We start from the raw sequence: 16926 nt of genomic DNA, 5'->3' as shown, positions 1-16926 counted from the left end.
ATTCCTGACTGCCAGCTGTGTGAGAGGGTGCCAGCTGGAAGCACGGATTCACAATGTTTTTCCATCCAGTGTCACACTAAATCCCCTCTGACGGCTTCCTTCCGAGGCCGACAAAAACATCACGATAACAAGATTCCTGACCGGACCGAAAGAAAAACACTACAGTCTCAGAACAATCAAGCTCTGGGACCCCAAATTTACTGCTCACGCGGGTGGAAAATTAGCATGCACAGTCATGGCTGGGGGGCCTCAGCAGTGTCAATTAAGGGTGAGGAACTATGCAGAGATGGTTGGTCTACCCCATTTCCTAGGAGTGAAAAACTACAGAAATTTGCTACAAATCAGATTTTTTGAAAATGCTTGACGAGAACAAGTGAGATGACATGAAATCATTGACCACAGGTTGACGTGTATGGGACGCCAGGAAATGACTATGAGAGAGTCTTCCTGCTGACCCTACCCTTGGACAGTCTCATGTGAGTGACCTGCAGCAATCAATAGGCAATCAGTCAGTGGAAAAGCATATGTCGCTGTCAGAAGGTCAAAAGCTTCCTTCAACACCATGGAAGATAAAACTGCCAAAGGATATGTGAACCTCCCTGGTGCTTTCTGAGACTACATCAGTACAGAACATTACAGAAGAAATGTTGAAATATGTAATTACTTAGGTTTACTCATTTTTCAAGATGCTCCTGCTGCTTATGATACAAATCAGGACTATGGAGATTCGGCAGGGCTACGTCTAGAAGTTCACTAAAAAAACTTACACCATCAAGAGTTTTAAATGGACATAATCTCCAGAAAGTGGATGAGAACGAACACATATGGTTCAGACACATTGTGCATTCAGCTGTATACCTTTGACGTAGATCAACCTTAAGAGTTTAGCTTGAACAACTGAAAAATGCAGCACAGAAAGGAATCTAAATTAGTTCATTTCTGCTCAGTTCAGTTAACTTATTTCATCAGGTGCTAAAGTTCTCATGTATTATGAGAACATGCACACATCTGCACACACAGCAGTCCTCACCAGGATTGAACTCCCCACCTATAGACAAGACTAAACCGTCAGACAACAAAGCCACAACCAAGTTTTTAAAGGAGAAATGCTGACATTATTAACTCATATTACCAAACCCTGCTGGAACCAGGTATGAGGACAGACATGTTACTGCTGGGCAGAACAACGGCGCCTGTGAAAGGAACCCTTCAAATCCATAAGGACTACTTTAAAATATCACCCTTGGAGTCTGAGAGGTTCCCAACTGGACTCCAGATCCAGTCTGGCTGTCACCTGGTTTCCAATGAGCCTGGACCCGTAAAACAGGCATTACGGTTTTGCGGGTTTAATCAACAGGAGGTTCAATCTGTCAAATGGCTCCTCTGCTAGACTGCCTGACTGCATACATATAGTAAAATGCTTCATTAGCCTTTGAGCTGTGGTCACCAGTCAAGCTTTCAACAGTCTCCTTGCATTCATTGATTGCCCTGTGACAGACTGACATCCAGGATGTACCCTGCATCACATTATATGCTTCTGGGACTAGCTCTGGATCACCATGACCCTGGACTGAACAAGCAGTTATTCTTAATAATTGGCTGGATGTAGGACAGATGGATGAATGGATGGACCTTCAGTACCAAAACATGTTCTACTTGGCATATCAAGTGTTCTCTACCCTAAAAGTCTCAAATATTATCAACTTTACAATATTGACTAATCAAGTGTTCTCTATTTATCGACTACAACAATACTGAAAAAAATAAGGTTTAATGTATATATATATATATTATCAGTATATATGATTGTGCAGAAATTAGCAAAACATTAAATGTGAAAAGTGCTTTTCTGTTAGAAGAAAATGGAACCAAAATGGTACAAAAACACAAATAAAATGGTTCAAGTATTTCTTCTTGCTTATGAGTTTTAGATTGTCATATTTCTGTATTATTTATAGTTAAAAATCATACCACACTGACCATACAATAATATTCAAGAGGAAAAACAGCTGCAGCTTCCTGGAGGGAGGCCATCCAGCGGTAGACGTCTGGTGTGGCCACTGAGCCATGTTGTCTGTATACTGTTATGTAAGAGGTGGACAGGCCCACCCCTGAGGACCACACCTCCTGTCTCACCCATCAGGGATCGTTTGAGGTCACCGCCCCAATTGACTCAGACCTGATTGATTGACTACCCTGGTAAATGGCATATAGATGGAAGAGCTGATCTCTGACCTTAGCTGACCTGCCACCAGACTGGTTAGCACCCTCGGACATTTCAGTCATCTTGATGGCCGGGAATGTGTGAACAGAGACAAAGAGTTGGTCATTAAAGGTAGTTAAAGAGCCAGACCTGCTACCAAATGTATTGGATGGGAATCCCAAGGTTGGCTGCTTCTGTTTTACTCTTGAACCCAACACCAATCTGCTTTAGTAAACATCCAGTAAACACCCTATATAAAATGAGTAGTAGGGCACTGCTCATGTGTTTCCTGAGCGTGCTCCTGTTATATAATGCCAATGACCAGGGCCTGCCGACCGACACAGCTGCAGACGCTTCGTGACAGGGAAAGTGGAAACATGAGCGAAAGGAGGGGAAATGGGGGAGGCAGCGGTCTGGCACGACGTGGCGTGAGAGAAAACCGTAACATCGGCCGCAGGATGAGCGTGCGCCCGGGTTGTGTGGAGGCGCTACTGTACACAAAGATCCTCCAGGAGTGTGTCCAAGTGCTGAGCTCATCCTTGGGCACAAGGACGACTTTCCACCCCCTGTCCACCAACCCGGATCTTGTGTGGAGCAGACTCATCCACAACACCCAACAGCAGCCCAAACACGGACCACCTTGCCCTTCCATTGCCCATTTCTCAAGTAAACCAAACAGCAATGCTTCCAAAGTTCTCCACAGTTGACAGGGAAAAAAAAAAATCACAAGAAACCACTTTTTTTTTGGCCAAACTTGGTAGATTTTTCATCCTCCTTTGCTTTCACCTCCAAGATTTCTGGTTCGCATCTCGTAATGGCCATGTGGCTGACGAGGCAACGCCTCTCTCACTGGCCTGTGTAAGACAGATTGCATCCTTTTTATGATCATGCCAAAAGGCGCACAGGATGACTCATCATATAACATGTGTATCATGCCACTCAAATTCATTTTCCATAATACCTTTGTTGCATTGGTTCAAGTCAGAGGAGAATTCAGACGGTTGTGTGGTTATGCGAACGATTCTATTTATGAAAAAGTTTATGAGAACAAAACACAATGTTCTACTCCTTGATTTATAAAACAGGACAGCAACATGCAAAGATCTGGCCATTGAGGTGAATGGCATGCCCAGAAAGATCTATCAAGTGGCTATATTCTAGAGACAGAGCTGATCAATAGAGTGGAGGTCATATCGAGGCAGTATATGGATTGGATATTCCATATATAAAGACCTGAACAGCAAGGTGGACACCCTGCTAACCCGGCTGTACAGATGGGCTATACCCTATACAGACAGTGAACCAATAGAGCTGACAATACAGACTGGGTACTACCTCTACAGAGACCTAAGGCTTGTTTTACTGGATCTATTGATTGGCTATGCCCTGCAGAGAAAAAGGATCAAGGAGATGGTAGGCACATTCAGGTGGCCACACCAATAAGCTATACCATTGGATATGCCCTATAGATAGAGATTATAATTAAACTGGATGGCGTATCAACCTGGTTATATGGACTGGGTATGCCTTGTAAAGAGTTCAGTATAAGAAATATCTAATTTCATGAAATATGATTTACTTCCAAGTAAACTTTGCTGTTACAGCCAGTTCCGTGACAGACAGGCAGATTGGACAATGAACAGAAAATGTTCATTGAGTGTTTGACATTGTAATACAGATTTTACCTTTAAGTTAGACAAAGCATGAGACATACCTCTGATTCAGCAGTATTTGTTTTACTCCTCGACAACCCATCATATTCAGATTATAATTTGTCTGTGTAAAAAAAAAAAAAAAAAAAAAAATCTATCAACACTGTGAGAAAATCTCTATGGATCTTGAGCCAAGGCAAGAGGGGGAGAAACAGTATAAATGAGCATATTTCCTTGCTTTAAAGCACTGTGGAAATAAAACTAAAAGTCAGCAGTTTTTGAAACCAGGCACATTAGCTCACCAGCCATGTACTGTAAAACAGTAAATCCAACACTGTGGTTTCTTTGATTTTATCTGAGTCTTATTTGGAAGGAGTGAGAGGCATGCTTTAATCTGGAAGGTATTACTGGGCTCGCAGAACATGGGAAATAATAACAAGTGGACAATCCCCCACAGATCCACAGGGTTCAGGGAGCTGGAGATGAGCTTCAGTCTTCTGTTCTATTTGACCGCAACCTGGCCCCACATTTCTTCTTATTCATCTCCCGCTTTTTCCATGAGTGATAGAAGACTATTGTTCAAGTTGGCTGAGGTGGAAGGAGTAAAGGCAGAGGGATTTTTTTGTAGGATTATAGCTCTCAAAATGAAACACCCCCTCTGCCAGGTGGAAGGAGCCATTCATAGCCTCCCACCTCTCTAGGAATGCATGGGAATGCTGACAAATCCTGGGCTGCACCCAGGTTGACCACATCTTAAAAGAATTAACAAGAAGAGTAAAATGACAGTTTCATCATTCTGAATCTTGGGGAACGTGGTTTAGGGTTAAGGTTAGGTTTAAGGATGGGACCCATATAATTTCAAAGGAAGACAACATGCTGTGGGATGAGTGACATCCCCTAGAAGTGTGTGTCTGCATTGGGGGCAGAATTTCCAAACAGATGTTCAGTGAGAGAACAGGATGATACAGACAGAGACCTCTCATCCCCCCATTCTAGTGCTGGCATGTCTCAGCCTGAATATAGGGCTGATGTCACCACAAACATGTATAAAGAACGTCATTAATGAAACCCATTCAGCCGGACTGCAAGAGGAATACACGTTATCAAGAACCCCAACTGCACAAACCCTTTCTCTTAGACTCAACACTGACCTTTGATATTTGTCCTTGTCTGACACTTTCAATTTCAGGTCTGTGGAACAAACCATCACAGAACCTCATGGAATGGCCATCACAACACATTCTCTATAAAAGCTGAACCATTCAGCCAAGAATAAGATCCTTCTAAGAGTAAAACAAAGGACTTAGAGAGGCCATTTAAGCATCTGAAGACAGTTAAGGATACCCCATATAAAAAAAGTCCATAAATGCAAATATAAGAGAAAATATCAGACTCAACATGTTGCAGTAAATCTTAATAATCTAATTATAGCTTTACACACTATAACATTACAATAACAACTACATTATTTTTTAAATTTCAGTTGTTTACTTTTGTTTCTCAAAGCAAAACTGCATTTCACAGACACCCAGAAGCTGGTTTTCATCTTGGCCTCAAAACAGAGCTCAGTGATGGGGAACATGGTTTGAACAGCAACATGTCCCTGCACAGCTTAACCATCTAAAGATTTTGAAAATACTCCGGTGTTGACAGTGTAGGGCTTTTTCCTACAGGGGAGAAACAATTACCCTCATTTCTATGCAAAATAAATCATAACGAGGATCCAGATACGGAAAACGATGCTGCTTGGTTTTGAAATGGCAATTTTTTGAGGGTCTGGGGACATTGTGACAACCAGCTTGTCACTTTGCAGTTTTATTAAGGTTCATAATAAAATGGTGACTCCATGATGGATTTTGGATCCATGCTTCATCAAAGTTCAGGGAGCTCATGCATTACTACTCAACTGATAATTTAGTAAATTTCTTGTTTATGGCAGGAGAAATTCATGAAACACAGTATGGGTGGAGTTTTGCTTCAGAGGTCTCTATAACCCAAAGCCAAAAATACATTAAAGAGCTTCTATGTACCAACTGCACTACATATCTGATTCCATGGCCCACATTTTTTCCATGGCTGCTCCTCAAGCATGGATCAGTATGACATGTGATACCGCAATCCCAAAGAAAAGCTTTGAGCCAGAGGGCCTTGGTCAGAGAATGGGTAACAGGGAAGGGTGCGAGTGCTTTCAGGTTTTCTTTAACATGGAAATCAAATCAACAAAGAAAGGCCAAAAGGTCAAGAATTGTTTCCTTTTCCAGGCAGTGTGCTTCCAAAAAGCAATGCCCTCCTGTTTTTCTCATCGGGCAGCATCAGCCTTCCCGAGGAGGACTGAAAGCTAAACTGTGAATGAATGTTCTGCTAATTTAAGTGGGCGTACTGAAACAGGCAAAAACACAACCAACCTGCTGTTTTGACTTGTGAAACGTCTAAGTTGGAGGAAATGTTCTCGGGAGAGGCGACAGACCCATTGTTTTCGAGAAATCACCCAATAGAGGAATCTCTCAGCATCCTAATTGTGGTACTTCTGCCAACGGCACTGTTTTATGAGGGGCATGATGCTTCACCTTATTTTTTGGAAACAGCCAACATTATGAAGGCCCAAAGGCAATGTCTCTAGAGTCACAAAATCAGACAGTTGGAGCAGATGGGCCGTTATGGGCTGTTAAGCCCTCTTAACCGCCAGGACAACTAGCCGTGACGCCAAGATAATCTGGGGAGGAGTCCGGAAAGGATGACCATGTTGCCCCGTTCAGGTTACCCCTGCCAAAGACAGAGGTGGTTTAACAGGCCAAAGTGTTATTCCAGACCTCTCTATGTTTATGTCGGGTCAGAGAGCCCCAGGAAAAACAGTCTAAACTTTCAAGAACAATGTTGGCCTCTGCTTCCATAACCTAGGAGCCCTTGTACACTCAAGCCAATGCAGAAGTACCCCATCTCTGTGTCCACAGGGCTTTAACTGTCAGCAAAAAGAATAGCTTGTATATGGCACTAACACTCAGGGCAGCAGGTAGAATAGTGGTCAATGCTGCTGCCTTCAGACCTAAAGAACATAGGTTTGGTCTGAGTTAAACCTACTGCTAGAGTGGCCTTGAGGAATTTCCATACCCTAAATTGCTCCAGTAAAAGTGCCCAGTTGTATAAACAGGTAAAATACTGTAAGCTGCTCCGGAGAAAAGGGTCGACCAAATGAACGTCACAAATTGGAGGGTTAATAAACTGTGAAGATCAGCCATCCTACAAAGGGTTCAATCATAGCTCTCAATACAGATACACCAGTACCATGTATTTGTACTGCAGCCACAGTATTTCCATTTATATTTATTCAGTGAGCAGATGCTTTCCCCCAAAGCAACTTTCAATGAACACTAGGTGGTATTTAGCTGACACCTTTTTCATCCAAGGTTACTTACAATGCTACATAAACTATCTATAGTTAATCGTTCATCTATACACTGGAGCAATGTAACACTCTCTCTCTTACACACACACCACGGTCAACTTAGATTCATTAATTCACCTGATACACATGTGTTCGGACAATGTCTGGTTTCCTGTGCTTCCATGATAGGCCCCAGACCACTTGAGCTCTGAACTGGACAACCTTTTTAAGAAAATTAATAGGTGGATGGGTGCAAATAGCATTAAAATGTACATTATAATATTCTGGATGATGATTAATATTTGTGTTTACATCCCTAATTAAACTCATAATGTTTATCTCATTCTGGCACAAAAATTGTTTACTGCATCAAGTTCCTAATTGGACATATTATTATAAATGTAACTTTTGACTTTTTCCAGCTCCACAGGTTTACCATGTACTGGGTCAGCAAATGTGAAACATTCAAAAACGTGTCGAGAGCCCACGTGTCAGGTTTAAAATCCATCTTACTGAACTTATCAGCTTATGATACGTGTTGTTGGTTCCAGAATGTTCTGCATTCAGCTGAGCTGCACAAGGCTCACTCAGAGCCAGACATTCTCTGGACAAATACCTAATTCAAAGGCCTGAAAATGAAGGAAGGAAAAAAATTAAGTGCGAGCTTTCAAAGCAGACTGTCCTGACCCAAAACAAGGAAAGGTCATTTCATTTTTTGAGAACGGTGCAATCATGCGGCTAAGACACTATCCCCATTGTTACACTAAAGGTTACTCTTATGCCCCGAAGGAAAGTCTGACAATGCATTTACTGGTGATCCAACATCAATATGCATGTGAACTAAACCACTATGCCCAGTCCACTGAAACAGTCCTAGTGGCAATTCATCAGAATATTCTAGAAGGCTAAAATCTGCAGTGTTCATAAGACTGTGTGGCCATAAGCCAGTAGACTGCTTTGAAATGTTTATAATCGAGTTTGTTCTGTTTCATTTTGAAACTGCTAATCTGCCTATCACAAAGCTAATTCAGCTTTATGGTCAAAAAGAATCTTCTCCAAAGTTCAGGAGCTCCCACTATCATCCTGATGTTGTACAGAGTTTGCTACTTGACAGATGAAATTTGAAGAAAAAAACTGGAGGAAACAATATAAAAACTAAGTGCATGTTAGGTAACCAAATGGATTCTGCAATGGCCGAGCCAAAACTGCCGTTGCTGTTTTGGTTCCAAACTGTGGTTTAGTCTCACTGTTTGTGCTTCATGAATGCTGGGTCCTGTTGGTGGGTTTGATCCAGAGGTTTTGGCCACTCTAACGCTTTTCCAAGGGTCCTTTCAGCAGTCAGGAAAATGACATCAGCCTGGGCCACCCTCCCTTGCTGCTCCTTGCCCCATCTTGGAAACAGGCATCAATATCCAGATGCAGATTCTTCATAGTGTGTGATGAAGGGGAGCTTTGGGAATTTTCTAGCATTGTCTGGAAAAGAGTACAGTCTACCTCCTTTCACTGTGTCCTAGTAATCCAATGACAGCTCATAAGTGATGTTGGTCGAGGTGAGAGGTCCTTGTTTATCATGTCGCTCAAAAGAAGGGTTTACGATTTGTTAGAAAACTCCAGAGATCACTTTAGAAACATTTGGAAAAAGATGCACGTAAATCCAGAGTCCCCAGGGTCTTGCCAACAGTTGGAATCACAGCCCTTGTCATTTCCCAGCTTCCTACAAGACACGGTGGAAATTGTCTAGACATAAAACAAGCTTCAGAACTCCCCTAAAGGGTGTTCTGCGCCGAAGACTCCCGCACATTAACATGGGCCACCATAAAAGTCAAAAGACCAAAAACGAAACACCACATATAACAGACATAAAAAACAAGGAACACTTTTAAAAGTAAAACGTAAATGTTATATATCAATGAAAAAGAAAATCTCAGTGCTATGAGCAGCACCTGGCTGGAAGCAAACATTGAGGTGCATAGACGCTTTGAGGATCTTCAAAGAAAAATGGATCAGATTCTTCTCAGAGAAGATGTCCATAACAGTGCTGCAAATTAGTTAAAGAACTGTGACCACATCATAGTGTGGAGTTTGCATGTTCTTCCAGTGTTATCCCTTTGCCTTGAGTGTACGTGTAGGAGGTGGAATTCAAGCCGAATCAGCCTTTGGGTCCAAAGGCAGAAGCTCTAACCACTACGCTGTCAGCTGCCCCATTTATTAATTTAGTAGATGCTTTTCTGCAAAGTGACTTACAATGATTATCAACTAGTATTTAGCAGACTCCTTTATCCAAACTGACTCACAGTGTTAGATACACTGCACTAAATTCCCTACAATCATTCACCTTTTTATACAGCAGAGCAGTGTAACACACACACACACACACACACACACACAACCGGCAATTCAGAGTTATCCATCCATCTGAAACACGTCTCTGTGAGGAAACACGTGAAGAAAAGTCCACACAGATCAGGTGGGGGCTGAACCCGCATTGTTTTCATTTTTTTTTTGTCTTTAACGGCTCCATTTTTCGTTTTCCATTAACAGTTGAATTCATATATAATTAAACAATGTATAATTCAATATATAACACTGAGTGTCATATGTATGGATGCTTTATTTCTGAGTATTTGGTGATATGGTACCTAACAGTTTGGAAAGAGCAGAACGAGTACAGGTAGACAGCTATACACTGTGATAAAGTCATTAACGAAACAGCCCTGTTACATGACAACTAATATAAAGGAAGTCATCTTATGACAGGATTTAAGTCTCAGATCAGCGGTGGACAGACTTACGAAAGTCAAAAAGAAACTTAATTTCACCCATTAACAGCTCCTGATATTTAGTGCAGTAATTCAGGACCGGACTGCTGGCTAAACTTTGAAACCAGTGCAATCACAAAAATAAAAATTGTGTTTGCTGTTGATGGGCACAGATGAAACTGCTTATGCAGTGACAGCCTTTTAAAAAAATTAAAAAAAAAAAAGGGGCAAAATACACTTTCCATTAAAGACCACTACATGTTTTTGCAATCTCTAACTGGATGATTTGCTCAGTCCTCCCTTTCTTGTTCAGATTTTTACAACCATAAAAAATGTCCCATTTCAAAGCAAAAGAGACTGGCTCATTGTACATGCCTATAAAAAGGTTATATGAAATACTCGGCCATTAACTGAAGCTGCTACATTACTGGACAGTTCAGTAAGTCCAAAATACACACACACACACACACACACACACACACACACACATTCTCAGAGCCGCTTGTCCCATACGGGGTCACGGGGAACCGGAGCCTACCCGGCAACACAGGGCATAAGGCCGGAGGGGGAGGGGACACACCCAGGACGGGACGCCAGTCCGTCGCAAGGTACCCCAAGCGGGACTCGAACCCCAGACCCACCGGACAGCAGGACTGTGGTCCAACCCACTGCGCCACCGCACCCCCCCAAGTCCAAAATAAACAACTGTAATTCATACATACGTCGTAATAACTTAACCAAAACACTTTATAATTAGTTCTGCACCAAGTCAAGTTCAGACCTGACTCAACAGTATTTATTATGACCTAATGAAAATTCAGGAATAAAGTATTTTCCTTGCTTCATGTTACTTAAATGAACACTGAGAAGCAAGAATTCATCATAAACTGTATTTGTTATTACATTCATATAAATTACACAAGTATTTCTCAAAAAATAAAAAGGACTTTGAAGACTAATGCTGCAAAGGGTAATAAATGAAATCCATTTCTGTAGATCATCTTAATACTATTAAATGTATTTAAAGGTCCATGAAAGACTATAAAATTTATCAGTAAATGTAGTTGGGAGTCTCAAAGCCTGGTGATACCAGACGACCAGATGACAAAACATAGATTTAAAAACCTCAGAACCATAATGAATAACTGATTATTAAAACACAACTTCCAAAGTTCCCTAGAGTGCATATAGTGAAAGGTTTTAGAATGATTTAGCAATGTTCTGGGAGGAGAGTTTGCATCTCTTGACCTCAGAGGGACAAGATCAGATTTTTGAGGTAAACCCAGAGATTACATCATCTTGGTGTTTCTTTATTTTTTAATCCTCTATCATTAAAAGCAGGAGAGTGCCCTGTCCTCTACCATATTCTTAATTTACTGTCCCAAGTTCACAGCTTGCAACCATCAAGGTGTTTCTCCTGTAAGCAGAAGCAGAAAAAAACAAACTGCTTGTAGATCTCATTGAAATGTTGACAGTCAGACCCATTTTGTCCGAGTGACTAACTGGAGACCACTGAAGTTTGCGTCCAATAAATACAGTAGCTGTCACCTACCAGGCGGCTGAGAACCTTTGTCCAAGCAGATCTCAGGCCACACTCATCTAGTCTTGGCCCAATTTAGTGAAGACTTAGAGTGAATTGCTCATTTTGACACTGAGAAAGCAGTTGAGGTTTATGTTCATACCTCACATGTTGAGGATCACGCATTTTCATATTTCAAGTCATAGTTGCATCACCATTTTAAAATTAATCCATTAAATGAAAATCCCCGACAGTCCTCTCCCCTTTGTGACCAACCTTTCTGAAGAAACAAAATCCAAACACACTTCAAGAGGAATTCTTACATTTATTCTTTTAACTGACACTTTTCTCCAAAACGAATTAGAGTGTTAAGTTCTTTCCATTATTTACCCTTTTATATAGCTTTGTAATTTTTTACTGGCACAATTTAGGCTAAGTACCTTGCTCAAGTGTATTACAGCAGAGGGTGGGGATGGAACCAGCAATCAGTCCAGAGGCAGCAGCTCCTAACTACTACACTATCTGTGGCCATAGAGCTAGACACCTTTCCAGGAGTAATTGACACACCCAAGCTAGAAAACCAACTCCACACCTGGAACAGTGGATGGAATGGAAGTCTGCTCTCAGTCTAGAGCGACCTGTTAGAGAGATGTCTGTAAAAGGGAGTACATCTGTTTTCCCAGGAGCCGGACTTTTGGCACAATTCCCCACTGGGCCCAAACATCAAGTAATGGACAAACAGAGACCTTCAGAGTCACATGTCTTGTGCACGAGGCTGGGTATGAGAAAGTTTTTACTCTGGAATCCCATCAACACACCTGCACATAAAACAGCATTTCATGCCGACTGAAGAAAAACAAAGACCTGCCCTCCCTGTTATCTTAAGCCCAGTGTAAATCAAAAAAAAAAAAAAAATTGACTGCACCCACTGTAAGGAAATAATTGTAAATCTAAAGTATAAAAATGTAGCATTAAACAATACTTATTTTAAATAGTTCTGCACAAAATATTAAAAGCTGTATTTAAGTTGTCCCTAATTCTGAGAATACTGACAATTCTTTCTTGGCATCTTTTCAGACCTCAAAAGCCTGTTTCCAAAATTTCCCTCCAAAACGTAGACGGCCGTTCAAACGTATCCCTTTCGGTTCTCCGTTAGTGCTGCTGACACGGAAATTTCCACAACGTATTGAGAATGAAGATCTCAGATCTCCAGCACCATGAGGCTGCGGCTGCTGATGAAGCCGAGACATCTAGGAACACGTCAGGATGGCTATGTTTCCTTCTTCTCCATAAGAGATGAAACGTGACAGAGGAGAGGACCATGATAGCTCTTGTGTCTACAGATGGGTGTTTCTGCTCTCATCAGGGATTTAGATAGATCACTATGACATGGAAATAGATTACACAGCTGGATCCCATCAAGTCACACATTTTTAATAACAATAAATGCAGACATTTTTCAGTATTGGTGCTAGCAAGCTAGGTAGCTAGTATGTGTCTGTTAACAGATTCAATACACCCCAGGTTAGTAGATCCTAGGTCAACATCAAACTGACCTTGCAGTATTACATACAAATTTACATTCCAAATATCACCTGCAGCACTGCTTTCAAAGATTAAACAGGAGACTTTTGAATGAGAAGCCCTGTAACCAGAACCAAGACATCAGGAGCTACGACTTCAGAGACCTTTAGGGCCTTCACATGAAAGAACGGAGGTTAACATGGTTATGGATATGTTTTCAATTAAGTACACAAACTGTACTGTGTCAAAGATTTCACCATAAAGCACTTAAAGAAATGAAGATCTTAATGAGCTAAAGTGCCATGATTTCCAAAAGACGACCTTCTCCCCGTGACATAGTGGACATGCTCTGTTCCTGTAGAACATCTCCAGATTTACGGTTCAGCACCATGAATATGTGTTGTGAGGCTTTTGGGTTTGGTCTGACTTTAACAAGAGGTCACAACTGAACAAAACACGTTGTCCATCCTGGACTGTGAAGGTGGACGTGTTGTCTGCACGTTTTTGGCCAAATGGACAGCGTGAACAAAGCTGAGTCACGGGAAGAGCGCTGCCAGTTCTGTCCCAGAGGCTCCAAGGTCCAGCGGAAGGGGGAAGGTCCTCCCAGCTGGACAGAGAACTTGGGAAAAGGAAGCATCTGCTATAACACCAAGCCGAAAAAATGCCACAAAAAGCCATTGAAACCACAAGGAGTCCAGAATTTCAGCCACAGATGTGGAAGTGCTGATTGTGCTCTAAAGATGATGTAATCGGTCCGTGAAAGAGGGGGTGAACTATGGTAAAAACCTCTGGCATTGGACAAAAGGAATATAACATGAAAAAACTGGCTTTCTTTATACCAGCACGTGCTAAGGCTGTTCTGCCCTGTAATCCCATGACCCTCTGTCACCCAGGCAGGAAAGCGGTTCGAAAGTGACGGCCTAAAGATCCTGCCTCCTGCTGTGATTACTTATGCTGCAAAGTGGCCTGTGCCTCGCTGCTCTGCGCCTTCTGTCACGGACAGGGGACTTTGATGGCAATTGCCGTGTCCATTGGCACGCACGTTAACCCTCATTCTTCAAAGCTACCCCCTCACTGCAGAGCAGCTGGCGATGTGCAAATGAGATCACATCCTGGGGAGCGCTCCTCATCTCACTGACGCGATTTGCTTTCCTGATGCGGATGCTAAGTTACCACAACTATTACACATGTGGTGTGTTGATAAACTGGCAGGGGCCAGCCAGTTTATCTTTTAGTGTCTGTGTTCATCAATGCACAAATTACAATAGAAACAGGGAATAAGAACCATATTCACATCCGTGAAGAAAACACAAGAAAGGAAAAATGTGAATCACCATAACACTCAAAAAGAGAAGTGTGTGTCTGTTTTCATTTGCTTCATTCTATGTGGACCATCATAATCTTGCTGTTTTGGGCCTTTAGCCATAGTCTTTTCCTCCTTACAAGGCTGTTATTTGTTCACCCACCTGCTCTGGATTAGGCGTATAAAGATGATAAATCTGCTCAGATTAATAGCCTGTTTCCAATCATCTGCATGTGTCATATGCACCCAGGCAGGTGGTACCACCTAATGCCAGAACAAATCAAAGTTCTCTGACTGAGTTCTCTTGGGGGGGGGGGGGGGGTCTGACACGGGTGTTTTCCCATCAGAATGAGAGCAGAGGAAAATAACTCATTCAGAAATCCTTTATAAAACAATATTCATATTAGTCTGCGAATGCTCCCTAAACCCAAAATACCCAGTTTTGGGTTATTGAGTTTGTACCCTTAAATTGTACAAATGTCAGACGTTTCCCCTCTGGGTTCCACCAATGTACATGTCAAGTCACTCTTTTTCAGCAAACTTCTCCATATATGTGCTTCAGGAATTTCACGGTTGAAATGGAACCCAAAGTGAGCGCACATCTCGGGTGCTTGACAACAAGACAAAGAAAATGTTTAGAAAGTGTTTCTAATTTTACAGTCCTAATGCTGTGACACTGGCTGTCATTTACATAACAAAAAAAATCCTCCTTTTTCACAATGGAGTAAAACCCAAATGCATTTTAAATTATTGCAATAGATCTAATCGCTTTTGTGAGATACTGTTACAACTGCTTTGCAAACAAGAGTTATTGTGTGTGGAAAATGGTGAAAAACAGGTGGGTAGACAGCCCCCCATCACAGTAAGCACCCTATCATAAATCCATCCTACTCGCACAGAGCATTAACCACAGCTTTACAGCCAGTGCAATAAGGAAGCCAGCTGCTATATAAATGAGCAATACATGTCATATTTATAACATATCTTTCCATGGTTGGGTTTTACAACCCAGCAGACAATCTCGGCCAAGTGTGATTTCAACCATAACTCTTGTAAAAAAAATGATGCAAAGATCAACAAAGCAAGCAAGCTATTAATTGCTGCTAAACATATGCTAAAGTAGAAAAGTCAGCTTGAAAATCACAGCTATGACACATTATTAATTCAACCAATTAAACACCAAGACTAAAGGAAGAGGTTGGATTTGAACCCGGATCCTTTGACCGGAGCATGAAAACACAAACCCCTACACCACCTGTAGACTTACTTTCACAAGAGTTTGGGCTTCAAATCATCTTGGCTGGGTTTGCCAACTGGGCTGTAAAACACAACCATGGAAAGATATGTGGTACATAACTGGCCAGAATGTGTTTTTGGCCTCTGACCGTGCAACCTTTACCACAGTTCAGGCAGTGAGTTTCTTTCCTCCAAGGCCTTTCAGGAGACATGTCAAATATGATTTTTTTTTTGTCCTGCCAAAGAACAGTCTTTCCTCACACCACTCCCTTGATCCAGAGTGTATCCTGGAAGTATACAGAGTGAGATAGAGTACATGATCAGACACTAGTCCATCACAGGCCAATCACACACACACACACACACACACACACACACACACACACACACACACACACACACACACACACACACACACACAGCAATTTAGAGTCACCAATTTACCTGAAACAGGTCTCTCTGGACTCTGGGAGGAAACCCATGGAAACATGGGGAGAACATGCAAACTCCAGAGAGAACAAGTAGGACTTGAACACATATCCATAGCCACAGCCCAGAAGCTGGGAGGCACCAGCTCTTCCTATTGTGCCACACTACTGCCCACTCTGATGAAATCAGGCAATTTAATTTATAATTTCTCCATTTCAATTAAATATCTGGAGACTTCAGATCTGGAAACTCTGTATTTGTTTCTATATTTACGTTTGATCATTTGGCTGATGTTTTTCTCCAAAGCAACTTAAAATGTTAAGCTACTTACATTATTTACCCATCTATACAACTGAGTATTTTTCACTGGCGCAATTTAGGATCCCAGATGCTGACTCAGCCCGCTGAGTACGAGCGCGTCCTCCTGGATCGCCACAAGTCCCTGTGGACCGGCCTAAGTTTTGACACCTCGCATAATAGCGGTGACTGGTTCCACATACAAGGACGGCAGACACGTGGTTAAGGAGACGAGTCATTGAGCACTACAGCAGGACGGAGCTCTTGTGCCGATTCTCTGCTGCTCAGAACCACATAAACACGTCTGTATCTGAGACACCGAGGCACAAACAACATATTTTAGGAATGTGAGCAAGTATAAATAACCTTAAACATCAACACGCTGACTTCATTCCTCCATCGTTTAAGTATTTATTTTTCACTGCTTGGGAGATGATATCATGGGGGGGCTTGTTCTGCCTCTGTTAAGCAATGTCACAGCTGGGTTGAGGCTGTTCTGTTTACTATAAGAACAACGTACAAGGTCACACCAGGGCTGGGATCTAGTCCTGCTGCCATCAGAAAAGCCCAGTTTCTAAATTTAAAACAAATGTGTTGCGCAGCTGCCCGTGTTTGACGTGAA

At 42.0% G+C, this 16926-nt stretch overlaps 1 protein-coding gene across 2 annotated transcripts in view; it reads right to left on the bottom strand.

Annotated features, from left to right (window-relative positions):
* Window positions 1-16926, bottom strand: part of ralgps1 (Ral GEF with PH domain and SH3 binding motif 1) — a 147903-nt gene that overhangs the window by 35902 nt on the left and 95075 nt on the right. The window lies entirely within an intron of this gene.

Source organism: Scleropages formosus, chromosome 17 (assembly GCF_900964775.1).
Source record: "Scleropages formosus chromosome 17, fSclFor1.1, whole genome shotgun sequence".
NCBI classification, from domain to species: Eukaryota; Metazoa; Chordata; class Actinopteri; order Osteoglossiformes; family Osteoglossidae; genus Scleropages; species Scleropages formosus.
The sequence above is the reverse complement of the archived record's forward strand: the minus strand, read 5'-3'. Positions and strand labels throughout refer to the sequence as shown.